Source organism: Tachypleus tridentatus, chromosome 6 (genome assembly GCF_004210375.1).
Source record: "Tachypleus tridentatus isolate NWPU-2018 chromosome 6, ASM421037v1, whole genome shotgun sequence".
Taxonomy (NCBI): Eukaryota; Metazoa; Arthropoda; class Merostomata; order Xiphosura; family Limulidae; genus Tachypleus; species Tachypleus tridentatus.
In genome coordinates, this window is record NC_134830.1 from 104,888,527 (window position 1) to 104,903,204 (window position 14,678).

General features: G+C 32.8%; 1 protein-coding gene across 2 annotated transcripts in view; it reads right to left on the minus strand.

Annotated features, from left to right (window-relative positions):
* LOC143253236 (transient receptor potential-gamma protein-like) overlaps nucleotides 1-14,678 on the minus strand; it is a 169,569-nt gene that overhangs the window by 56,074 nt on the left and 98,817 nt on the right. The window lies entirely within an intron of this gene.

Here is a 14,678-nt window from a genome sequence, read left to right on the forward strand (position 1 = left end):
ATACATGTACGTAGAGTAGAGAGACGCAATACCGAAAGAATGTGCACCGAATACTATGTTCTTCGCTATTATTCTTAATGCACAAACTCAAACGTGTAGAAGAATATCATTTAACAGCACAGGAAAGTGGTTACATTATAGAAGTAAATCAACCCTGAATCGATAGCTTTTCACTGTTTTAGTTTACTGCATGACATAAAGCTTTAAGTTATCTATCCTTTGTCTATGGCTATATGTGTATGAATGAGTTGACTGTAATATGGAACACAGTTTATCTTCAATTTTATGAGTTTTGTGTATGAATGAGTTGACTGTGATATGGAACACAGTTTAACTTCAGTTTCCTGAGTTTGAGCTCAGGAGGTAATATTTCACATTCAATTAAATTATTTTCGAAAACTGAAGAGAAAACTGGAGACGTTGTTCACAACTGTAATAATAATCGATAGCTTTTTGTGTAAATCGTATAAAGAGCAACAGAAATGTTATGTAACACCACTATGTTCAATGCAATAAATACTGGGAACATAAAGTGCTACTTCCTTACCATATTTTAAAAAAATCTCTTAACAGTAGTGCTAGACATTTACTGGAATATGTCATCAATTTAAAGAATGTTAATTTTCATAATGTTAATCTCATCTGTGTTCCCTCTTATTTGAAAATTGTTAATTAAAATGCTTTAAGGAACAATAATATAACTTTACGTGATTTCAAGTAACATTTATTGTTAAATACCAATATAAGCAAATACATGTTAACACGACAATCTTAATAAAAGCCTAAAGGAAACGTCTATTGATTAGTTACTGTTACAAGATTCCAATGTCGTCTGAAAAAAAAACCCATAAAAATCTCCACGTTTTCTTCTAGTGGAATAAAAGAACATAAGATATTCAGAAAAAAGGAAAATCCGTTTGAATTTCGTTTTAAACACTGAAAAACAGATGAACTGGCGACTGGTGAAAGGGCCAGAACAATGTTTACACAATCGGAGCTTCATGAGATAGTGTTTTTGTAGCTGGTTAGTTTAACCTACTTTCCATTTACGAAGGTTCCTGATAAATTGTTATCGAAGGTGTGTCTTGCCAATCGTGTCCCAACAATAACTGGCGACTGATTTTATCTTATATTAAGAATGAATTACTTTTGTTTATTTTTAAACTTGTCATTAAAATAGATTATATGACTTTATCAAATGGGCGAACACGCGCTGATTTCAAGAAACTTTTCTTTCAAAAGACATGTTTGAATTTTATAACTTTAATATATTATATTGAATAATTTTCTATTTTTGTTTATTACTGCACTTGTGAAACAGACTAATAAAAAGCAGTTCGTGAAATCATCCGTTGTCTACGTGAAACATAGATAAGGGACAACACTATAGTTAATTTTTGTTTGTTCCTCAGCGGAAATGAGCTATCAATGGTATTCTCGTAGCGGTTACCAAAATCCTATTTTTAGCGTTATAAGCCCTCTCATGTAGTGCTGAACCACCAGGGAAGAGTTATTAGTGGATGTAACTGCAATAATTATATTATTTCTGTCTGTATTGTCTTATGTGTTTTATTGTTTCTAGTAAAGAACAAAACTACATAATGGGCTATGCCCACTACGGGTATCGAAACGCGGTTTCTAGGGGTATAGGTCCGCAGACATGCCGCTGTGCCACTGCAGAAAAATGTAGGTGACTCATACGTTATTTTAACCTAAATGTTTATGGACGATCAATTCTGAATTTTACAAGTAATTCAAGAATTAACAGATAGTGCCTATTTTCCAAAGTGATTTCCAATTCTATGATTAACTCTCATACACTTAACATTAATATATCTTATCAATAGTATTGCAGAGTTAAGTGGAACTCAATTACATAACAAATGTTTTTGCGAATGGAGGAAAAGCTATGCCCAGTAGTTTGGAAATCCTTTATAGTTTTGCACTAGAAGTAATTGAACTTAATTAATTTATATTTTAGATAAATTTAAGATATTATTATGCCAACAACTAATACTTTTACTTTAGCAAACGGAATATGGCATAACCTGGTGGTTAGAGCGCACAGTTTACAAGCTGAGGGGAGCTGGCTCGAATTCCAGTCACTGAATGTGACTCCTCTTTTAGCCAGCCATTACAAGATAATTTATTTATGGGTTATAACCTCAATTTTCTCAATACAGTTCAAACGTCGAAGGCTCGACGTAGCCAAGTGGTTAAGGAACTCGACTCGTAATCTGAGTTCGTACTTTCAGCCGTGGGGGCGATATAATGTAACGGTCAATCCCACTATTCGTGGATAAAAGAGTAACCCAAGAGATGGCGGTGGGTAGTGATGACTAGCTGCCTTTCTTCTAGTCTCATACTGCAAAATTATGGACGGCTAGCGCAGCTAATTCTCGTGTAGCTGGGCGCGAAAATCAAACCAAACCAAATCAATCAGACGTAGAAAAGTATCCGACAAAAACAAACTTTTTAAGCCTTTAACACTTTTTTTCAATTCGTAGTACAAATCGTTCAATCATTGAAGTACATTTCATTTTTTGAAAGATGAGTCAGCATTATGCTCGTCTTCTAATAGGCAAAAATAGTGTTGATGGTAAATACTTGGTTTTTGTACATGAATGATAAGCTTGCTGGTATTGTTTTCCAAAAATTTGCTTTACGTTGTGGTCGAAAATTTACTAACGCTTTTATTCCTGCCGCTGACTCAGCAGTGAGTCTAAAGGATAAAACGGTAAAAATCAGGCTTCGATACTTGTGGTTAGTAAAGCACAGATTGTCTTTCGTGTAACTTTTTATTTAACATCAAACGAACCTTATACCGCCTCATTGATAGAAGTACCTTACATTTAAGAATGATATAATAATAAATATTTTTTTTTATAAAAATGATTGAATAGAGTTTCTGTTAGCACTTATCGTATTCTTTACGAATGATGTAGTTACAAATAACTGTAAAGCAAGTAATTGTATTACTTACTATAAACTTATACGCAGCCTTTTGTATTTGGTACTTTTAACCTGCGCGCACCTTATGTCACTCACAAACTAAACGACACAGTCAAGAACCTGAGATTCAGGCATAACTACCCCTAGTTTCAAACTGACGACACATGGACAGCAATTATTGATCACAATCCGCCACCGTTAATCACATGGCTATACGTGACCGAATATCCGAATAAATGGTCTTTGTTATAATGCTCCCACAACTAAAAGTGCGGGACGTGTTCAGAAACACATTACGCCATTGTACCTTGGACCTTGTAATCTACAGTTTTGAAAATATCTAAATTATTAGCAAAAAGTGAACTGTGTACTAGGTATTAAGTTTGCTAAAAGATTTGAGCATTACAGTTACAAATTCCACAAATAGATTTGTTAAAGTTTGATTTGAATTTCGAGGAAAACTACTTAAGAGTTATCTGTAATAATACACTAGAGGAAAGTCAGTTAATCAACAGCGCCAACTGTTAGTCTACTCTTTTATCAACGAATAGTGGGATTGGCCGTAACATTATATCGCCTCCACAGCTGAAAGAACAAATATGTTTGATGTGATGGGGATTCTCATCACATTATAAGTCGAGTGTCTTAACCACTTGGCCATGCAGTGTCTTCCACATTTGAACTGTACTAAGAAAATTAAGGTTATAACCCATAAATAAGCTATCATGAAATGCTTGGGTTTTAATTTCATGAAGCAATAAAATTTTTCAGTGTGTGTGTGTGTGTGTTTCTTTTAGCAAAGCCACAACGGGCTATCTGCTGAGCCCACCGAGGGGAATCGAACCCCTGATTTTAGCGTTGTAAATCCGTAGACTTACCGCTGTACTAGCGGGGGGCAAAACTTTTAAGAGTATCATGTGCGTTAAATTTTGACGTGAGTTATTAACTTACCACGAAGTTATTTTTACGAATACATATATGTTTAACAGTAAATTGCATTATTAGGATGTATGAAACAAACACTTATATATAAAAATTACGACATTCTTCTATATAATATATATAAGTGAAATAACATTCTCAAACCACGACATTCACCTGAACCCATAAAATCTCTACTTAAAAGTAAGTTTTATTTTAGATTGTGTAGTTTATTATTGTACAAAAATGCTCGTTTCCCATACGTTTTTTTTTTGTAACAAACTGTCTTAAATTTGTGCTCACCGATGGCTCAGTGGAAATTACGAGGGTTTATAAAGCGAAGAATTGGGTTTTGATACCACCTTTGTGTAACTTTCTGTTGAAAAAAAAGAAAGCAGTAAAAGCCTTGAGTATCAGATCATTTTTTGTTGTTGGCTTGAATTGGGTACCAGGTGCAAATCACAGAGACTGCGCTTACAGGTGTTGATCCAGTGTGAGGAAACTGTATACTTTGCAGAAAATAGAAGAGGATTATTTTATTGATGTTATCAATGATCTTCTGGCTATAAACTGTTCTATTTATTCCCTATATTTTTTATAGTCATTATAGATTACTTTGTTTCAAGCAGCCTCATTCCCTCTGAATCTCAATAAAAACCTTCCATAGTTGCTGTGTTTGTGCTACTTGTGCAAGGTATGTCGATAACGCGCCAGTTTAGTTATGCCAGATTTGATATAATTGTCATTTCTTGTAAGGATTTTGGCTTTCTTCCGACGTAAATATTAACGTTATAGTTTTAACATGCAGATGCTCTGTTTTCTGTCACACATATTTGGACTTACAACTGAATTTTATGCAGTATGGCATATATTATGTTACTGTCTGGTTGCGGTTCATTGCTTCCTGTAATCCTAAAAGAACCTTATTATAATGTTTCTAGCTCCATCCTTGTGCTATTTGTAGGAAACTTGAACTACACTCCAGTCTAATGCAGCATTCTTGTCCTAACAAAAGATAACTAAATCTTGTTTTTGTATTTCAGTTTTGATAAAGCCTCTGCTGTACACCAGTTTATCGTCATCAAAGATTAGCAAATCGAACAAATTAGTCCACAGTTTTAAATTATCTCCACAACTTAAATTACTCTTTAAACATTGGTTTTTATAGTTAGAAAATTGTGAACTAAATTTTTTTATAGATTTTGACGCTGTTGATGATATATGTTGAAGTAATTCCGAAACGACCACATTGTAAAATATTTTTGATGTTATCGTGTTTTAGTGTTTATCATAAAAGTGGTTTTGTTTTATATTTAGAAGAATATCAATTACATATCCCAATATCTGACTTATAGCATTTTGTAATATTTTTTTAGATTTTTATTTACGCTCTTTGTTTGTTTTGGAATTTCGCCCAAAGCTACTCGAGGGCTATTTGTGCTAGCCGTCCCTAATTTAGCAGTGTAAGAATAGAGGGAAGGCAGGTAGTCATCACCACCCACCGCCAACTCTTGGGCTACTCTTTTACCAACGAAAAGTGGGATTGGTCGTCACATTATAACGCCCCTACGGCTGAAAGGGCGAGCATGTTTGGCGCAACCGGGATGCGAACCCGCGACCCTCAAATTACGAGCCGCACGCTTTAACACGCTTGGCCATGCCGGGCCTATATTTACGCTCAAAGATTAGACGAGTATTTCAATGCTCAAACACACAAATACAAAATATATTTGCGTGTAATCCGCAAGATATCAAAGATATACAAAAAAGATATTTTTGTAGCCAGGGTAGTGTTATATGACTTTAGCACGCCTAATAGAAAGAAAATCTTTTCGTTGACACATTATATACCTATAGAGAAATTTCTCTCCCTCGCTGAGTTTAATAAACGTTCTTGTTCACATTATAAAAACAAGAAAAAACGTAAAGCTTCTAGGCTACTCAGGCTGAAATAACTACGCCCCTTTTACATATTTTGAAACTTTTCTGAGCAAGCTTAAAGCTGTCATTATTTTTCGATAACAAATTAGCATTAGATAATTACTTCGGATCGAACTGCCAACTCAACGTACGGATGCGAGCGCATTTTGTCTCATAATGTTTGTACGATTTTCCAGTGGCAGAGAGAAAAGAGAAGTCAGGAATAATTGATGTATTCGCCAGGGCAAGTGGAAAGCTGAGATTAGGAGGTAGCTTTGACATTTACATTTTCACATATGTTAATAATGGCTACTGACCTCAAAGCAAAAGGTGAAAGTCTCTTAAATTATTTTGATAATATAAATTTCATACACGAAAAAAAATTAAAAATTACTATATTTCAGTGTAAAATGTTAAAGATACCCGTATCTATGGAAGGTTTCATGTGACTTAAGTATATATACAAAGAAAAAGTGGTCAAATTTCGCTGAGCTGTTCTATAGTTAGCTTAGATGTATTTGTCGTCTTTTCTGTTTAATTTTCAATGAAAAGTTGAAACAAAGTCGTCACTTTTGAAATAAAGTAGCAAACATATTTTTAATTTGTAAACAGCACGATGCACTGTGAGAAATGATACGTTTTTATTTTAGTATTCATCCTTATTTTTGGGCACGTTGTTAGGAGAAAAGTGTAAGGCGCAAAGGTAGGCTTCCATACAAAGAACCAAAGTATTATTATTATTTATTTGCTTATTACCAACAGTTAGATCAGTAATATTTGTTCACTTATTACTGTAAATATAAAGTTGCATAGCTCTGTATTAAATATCTCAGTACTTTCAGAGAAAGAAAAATATTTTTTACGGCTGATCCAAAGATAATTTTACAATTTTCTTAGAGGTTTTACAGTCAAAGTAATTGGCAAACGTGTGGCCAGATTAGATTATACCTTGTGTTTTCTAAAAACAAACAAACAACTCTTCATTCCATGTAAAAAATAACATAAATTTTTAGTTGCGCAGTTCAATTCTATAATTTATTTTATCACTTGGTATCCAGACAGCAAATCTCCCATTCGCAAACTAAATCCCGAAGATGCTAGATATCATCCGTTGTTTACCTCATACGAATCTTGTGCTAGAAGTAGTTACATGGCAACTACAGCTATCAAATAAACGATATATTGCGAGGAAAGTTACAGCTAAGGCTGAACCTGAACTGCTGATCCGATCGTTTTTCCTAAGATACCATATGAAAATACCCTGTTATTATTAGGCATGCGTCTGAACTATCTGCAAGAACTTGTCTTTAATATATGAACAAACATAAAACAGCTAAGATTTTTTTCTTTCGAAATGTACCCAGGGTGTTAGAACGAGAGTAGTTAGATTATATCATCTTATATACGTGTAATCGATAATTACCCATGTAAAACCAACTGTTAGAAGTCTACAGAAAAAGTCCTTTAGTTAAAGATCGCCTGTTTTCTGACATACCTATCACAAACATTCTTTTGGCTTTAAAACAAAGCTTACAATATGGTTCGGAAAAACTTCAAAAAATTTAATTTTTCCACTACAAACACCATTTCAGAAACTTCCGTGTTGCAAATGCATATAGCATGTCAACTCATTGGTGAAATAATATATTTTAAACAAATGAGTTATGCATTGATTTTTGAACTTTAGACAGCTGGCAATGAAGTTGGAACTCAAACTTTAGTTAGATCAGTAATGTTTGTTCAATTACTGCTGTAAATATAAAGTTACATATAACATTTTGTGAAATTTTTTTCTATCATTATTATACAACACGTAATGATTTGTAAAGTAAGTTTCCCAGTCGTTTAATTTTACACAAATAACATTTTGTGTTTGGAAGTTACGTAAACATATCAACTGAAAACAAAACTTACCAAATATGCTATTTTGAGCGTTGCCATACAAATGAATGTATATGTACAATAAGTATTGGGCATGTATGTTTTCTTATAGCAAAGCCACTTCATGCTTTCTGCTGAGTTCACCAAGGGTAATCGAACCCCTCATTTTAGCGTTATAAATCCGTGGACTTACCGCTGTACTAGCGGGGTTCGTATTGGGTGTAACAATATGTTCATATATTATTCCTGCACATTACTCAAGCTTAAAATATTACTTGATTTAATTAATATTAAACAAATCAACTAATGTAATGCTTTTATATCTATGAGTGTTAAACAAAGCAACTTATTCGGAAATTTAATACAAATGTTTACGTTCTGTTAATTAATATTAGTCTGTTCTCATTTTATCAATACCTCAATGTGCAAAACGCATAAGCAATATTTTAATATAATTGTTTCTCAAAATATTAAATAATATTAAGCATCATTAATGGAAAATAGACATTACAGTTAAGTGTTATCGTTTTTGTCCTAACAAAAGCTAATAAATTCTTGCAGTATATGATTTTAAAAAAATCCCATGAACACATTTCACAAAAATAGATACACATGTTTAATGTTAGTTGAATGATTTGAGTGAAACATTTTCTGATATTTTAAAGACAGTGTTTCCGAGATCCCTTTAGTAGCATATTATTAAGTTTAAGATAATTAGCCAGAAAAATAAAATATCGAATCTTAACATACATTTTCGTACCGTCTTTTCCTTTGTAATCGGAATTAAACCAGCTTGATCCTCAATACAAATAAAAATTTAGATTTTTAAACGTAATTATGAAAATATTCATAGACATCCCTAGATAAATTGAAATAATCTGAATATTTTACCAAAACGAAATACTGGACACTTCAAAATACACTTTAGACAGAAAATAGTTACGTGTTTCTGGTGTTTCTGAATAACTAGGTAAACATGATAATATAAACAATAAACAAGTGAGTAATGCATCAAATAGTTTGGATATACTTTTTTTTTTTTAATTTGCCATACTTGGTTTAAAATGAGAGAGTTACAATAAGAGCTATGGCTAATTCTGAACCTTTGAAAATCCTCATGGTATTTGCTAAGAATGTTTCAGTTCGTTTTCATCCTGAATTAGATGCTGTTTTATAAATAATATATTGATTATTAATCAACAATAGATTTTTAGTTCAAACGCGTTGCTAATTATTTTGCATGCATGCCTTAAATATAAAGCGAAAAACTCAACAAGTATAATATATAAACTGACATCATATACTGGCTGATAACATGCACAACAAGTTTTTTGAAAAGTTTTACTTCCTGAAAAGTTTTCGCTGATTGTGACAGGTACTTGGTGGGTATGCACAAATATAGTTTTGGTTTTGCTTCATCACGTAGGAACTCGGAGAAATAGACAGTTAACTGTTTACTGGCAATAACGTATTTAGTTGCGTTTATGTTTCTAATACGCTATTAAGTTCAACATAATTAAAAGTGTTTTGCTCCTGATTTTCATTTGTTTTCAATATCCGGTTTATCACGTTGGAGTGTCTAACACTAGTCAGCAAGCATTTGCCCTGATATCGTTTTTACATTGTAGCAATGTTCTGGTGAAACTGAAGATTTTTATGAAACGGTACGTGATGGGCAAATTTAGATGTGATTTTCATGATCAGCAGCCAAAAATCTATAAGGAACCTCCAACAGTGTTCAAGAAACAAAAACTTTGTTTTGCAGTGTTTAATTGTTTTCACTCTGCATATAAATAATGCAAAGCATTACTGCAATAGTATAATTATGTTCTAATCTATAAAATACAAGTGTTAACAAAATATTTTAAATAAAATATATATGCAAAAACGACTCGTTTGGGTTGAGAAAATATCTTACGTAGAAGAGCGAACAACGTTTCGACCTTCTTCGGTCGTCGTCAGGTTCACAAAGAAAGAAAGAGGTAACTGACCGGAAAAAGGTCGAAACATTGTTCGCTCTTCTACGTAAAAAATTTTCTCAACCCAAACGAGCCGTTTTTGCATATATATTTCTCTACAAGTGGGTTTTCTCGACATCACTGATTATTATTTTAAATAAAAGTTTACAAAACAATTCTTTACTTATAAAGTTTACCACTAATTTATTTTAAAATCATAGTAATATGAAAAAAGGAGTATTTGAATTTCACGCAAAGTTAAACGTGAGCTATCTGTTCTAGCCGTTCCTAATTTAGCAGTGAAAGACTAATCATTACTACCCACAGTCAACTCTTAGGATAATCTTTTACCAAAGAGGCCTGGCATGGCCAAACGTGTTAAGGCGTGCGACTCGTAATCTGAGGGTCGCGGGTTCGCATTCCCGTCGCGCCAAACATGCTCGCCCTCCCAGCCGTGGGGGCATTATAATGTGACAGTCAATCCCACTTTTCGTTGGTAAAAGAGTAGCCCAAGAGTTGGCGGTGGGTGATGATGACTAGCTGCCTTCCCTGTCTTACACTGCTAAATTAGGGACGGCTAGCACAGATAGCCCTTGAGTAGCTTTGTGCGAAATTCCAAAACAAACAAACAAATCTTTTACCAACGAATAGTGGGATTGACTATCACATTATAACACTCTCACGGTTGAAATGGCGTGCATGTTTGGTGCGAAGAGGATTTGAATCCACGACTCTCGGATTACGAGTCGAGTGCCAGGTAGAAAAAAAAAAGAGACATAAGAAACGCTAGTAGCAGTATTCATTGCAAAATAAACCGTCTGTCATATAAAAAACTGAAAAAGGTTTGTATTATCATAAACTTATCTATTTTTAACAGAAAACAAATATAACTTCCCTGAGTCTAGTATCAAGTCGTAGAATAACAGATCATATAGCAATCAATTATATAGAAAACGAGCATTGTAATTCTTTAAATTGTGATATTTCATCTGGATGAAAATATACCATCATATTCAAACATACTTACTAGTAGCTTAATGATTAATAGCACAGTTATGCATTTCTATGTGTATTTCTGTAGACATTTCACTCTATTATTACGAGTATTTTATTAATTCTCATTAAGGGTGCAATTTCTCTTCCTTTATGTAAAACAGGGGTGTAAAAGATAGTTATCATGCCGGATCTTGTGCCAAACCTTTAAAATCTATTAACAATCAGAGCTCTACTTACTAGCATAAGAAAAATGAGCAGTTTTCCCTACATTATCATGTAAATATCTATTTAGTACAAAGTTAGTATTATTTACAATTGTGTTCGTATTTCCAGTATGGTATTTTACTTTCAGGATAATGAAATTAACCGTCACATTTCATACAAAAATATTTTATTTTTCTCAACCTTCTTTTGTGCGTAGAATATGTTATAATTCATTTTAAATTCAAATGTTACACATTTCTTAAAGTCGTGTTGAATTTTTTACTTCAAACAATGGGGAGTTTTTGTAATAGACATAACTTGTAAAAATAATATACCATGTAAGATTTAAGTACTGTGTTATGGAGAAATGTATTTGAAATTGTGATATTAATATTTATATTCAAGTTTTAATCTGTATTTTGTAGGTATAGCTCAATAACCTTTTGTCCAGATTCCATGTTATAAAATGTTTAGAACGTCAACAATCTGGGTTACTTCATTGCCCATTACACTGCAATATAGTAATTCACTTTGGAATGAATCAATATAAATTATATTGTAGGAGTTTCTGTACCAGTTTAATTTTCATATAAACCAGGTCACAAATTAAAATGATGATTTATTATTTACCTACGAACACCTTTGTTTCGTTAAAGTCAGAAGCAGTTCTCGGTAATTTCTGGTCAGTGTAAGAATGACTCCCGGCCTGGAAGATCAAGAGTCAAAATGCAGAGATAACACAACATGTTAAGTATCCATAAAATAGGAAATGCATCAAGTTAGAAGAGCTTTTTGGCCAGGACATGCTAGAAATGATCGTTTTCTTGCAGAGTAAGCACACTCTAGTGAGTGTACACATACATACACAAATGGATATTTCTCTCCGTTTCTCCCAATTTATACCTCATGGTATTGGTATAAAAAGTTTAGTTGGAAAAAGCGAGAATGTATTTTCCAACAATAGTTCTTTCTATTATCTCTGTCTTCATCAACGTAACTAATTTTGGTAATTGTATATTACGAAATACGTTTATGTGTTTGTGTTTGGTTCTACACGTTTATCCTTATCTTTGTACTCGTTATAACGCGTTTTTCAAAGTGTGCATTGGAGTTATTCTCTATAAAATCTAGTTTATACTGTTATTTGATATAAATCGTTTACTTTAAAATGATAAATAAATCCAGGAATATTGTAGTGATGTCTTCAGTTTTGTGCGTTTCTAAACTATTTTTATTATATTTAGTGAAAATACATAACAGGAATGTACCAAGATTCAGATATTCTTGAAGAGCCTGCCTAAGTGACATGTTTTACAGAAAGATGTATATATCGTACCTTTTAATTAATAGTAAATTTTAAAAACGTACAACGTTTAACTGAAAAAAAAAAAACGTTACAAAAATAATTTAAGTAATATTTATGAAATTTCAACAAAGAAAATTAAAAATATAGTAAATTAATTACATTGAACTTTCAAAGTATTCTGATAAAACGTTGTGGCAGCTCTCAAGACACAACTATTCCATTAACATGTTCTAGTTCAGTTTAAGACATTATAGTTATAGAACATTTTAAGTGCACAAATATATTGAAATGTCTATTTCACATCTTATGGATAATGTCTTCGTTACATTCATCCATCTTGGTTGTTCTCTATTGACTTTTTCTCTGGTTATGTGGGGCCCATTCTTATTTAAAGACAAACAGCGACAACTAGTTCGTTCTTTAACCCCAACATTTATTTCTCATTGCAAATTGGAAACAATATTTCCGAGATGAAAAACTATTCTAGCTTATAACTCTTTAAAGTGGTGTAAATGTAATTTTTGTTATTTCATTTCATTTTTGGTAAACATATTCTACATCTGATATATTTCTTTGTTTGTTTTAGAACAAAGCCACAGTGCGCAATTTGATGTGTTCACCGCTAAACATAAGATTTTAGCTTTGTAAGTTTCTAAACTTATCGCTGTCTCACTGTGTTAGGAAAATAAGTGAAGATGTTATAATATTTATGGTACAACATATACACTTAATACATTTAATTAAATCACGTTTAATAAAACACAATTTTAAGTATTTCAATAAATGGTGATCTTGAATTTAAACTTATTTTCTTTTTTCGTTAATTGTTTGTTTGTTTTTAATTTCGTGCAAACTTACACGAGAGCTATTTGCGCTAACCATCCCTAATTTAGCAGTGTAAGACTAGAGGGAAGGCAGCTAGTCATCACCATCCACCGCCAACTCTTAGACTATTCTTTTACCAACGAATAGTAGGATTGACCGTAATATTATAATGCTCTCACAGCTGAAAGGGCGAGCATATTCGGTGTGACGGGGATTCCTACCTGCGGCCCTCGGATTACGAGCCGAGCGCCTTAACCACTTGGTCATACCGGGCCTTTTTTCGTTAATTGGCAAGAATAAACGAATATCTATACGCTAATTCCAAATTTTATTAATTTTTTTGGCGTGCTTAATACTCAAACGCTTTTCACAATATTTGATAAAAGATACTGGGAAATTGGTGTGCAGTATCTTTCTCCCTAACATAACGTAATATTCGAAATAATCATAATGGGCCCAAAATATGAATCGTTTTAAGTGGATAATGGTATTAATATGTAACAATCCTTTGAAAACAATAATATAAAATTTTCAAGTTTAAGCCTCCATATGGAAAACAAAGAGTTTTTTAGCTTTTCCAGGGCCAAATTCACGAATTTAATAGGTTATAGCGTAAAGTAAGTGGCGATTCTACTACATTTTCAAACTTTTTTTACAATGAGATCTTTTAATGTGGAGAAAAAGAGATTATGATGTTCTTAGAATTTATTGCACGGTTATGTTTGAAAACTGACCAGAACATAAAATAATTGTTTTTATTGTTATTAAAGTAATAATTCTTAAAATTGTACCTTGTACCAACACTGAATAATACTCGTTAAAACCTGTGACACATTTCATGAAATATTTCTCATTCTGTATAGATGTCAAGGTGAGAAACTAATTTATCTATTTCGTCATATCGCTGTTTTAGGTGTTGAGTTATTAAAGCTATAAAACATTGACACCTAATAAATGAATTGCTGCGCGAAACTTTCTGACGTTTTGATATATAATGTCCTACAATTTCCATTAGCGTATATATTGTTGGAGATGATTGTCTATTATGTATATACATACCCACACATATATAATTATAATATTAATATGCAACATTCATGAAAGTAGTATAATAACCAGTTAAGTAGAAAATATGGAAGTATAACTTTTTATCTTTATTATACATTGTTATTAGATTTGTATTTTGTGAAAGCTCAACTGCAGTTTTGTTTATTGTAAAACATTACATAGTGTGTTGTACAGAAGTTGAGTATTTATATTAAAACGGTTATGGAAGTTTCCCTCGTCATTGAGTGTATATCTACAAGTCCTATGATGTCCTCCGCTGGCGCAGCGGTATGTCTTCGGATTTACAACGCTAAAATCAGGGGTTCGATTCCCCTCGGTGGGCTCAGCAGATAGCCCGATGTGGCTTTACTATAAGAAAAACACACACACACAAACACAAGTCCTATGAAGCCGTATTTGACGACAATGCATCACGGCAGTAGCCTTGCAACAATGTTTCCATTGCAAATGGCTCCAATGTGAGATTGCCATTTCCAGAGCACACGGTAAGTCTTTGGTTATATGCGTAATTCATCTATTGTGCTGTGACAACGGTTTCACTGCACACATTTCTATTGCACAGAAATCTATAGATACTGGCTCTGGCATCTTGACAGCTATATCATAGTATGAAATAACATGAATACAAGTTTCGTTTACTGCTGCTT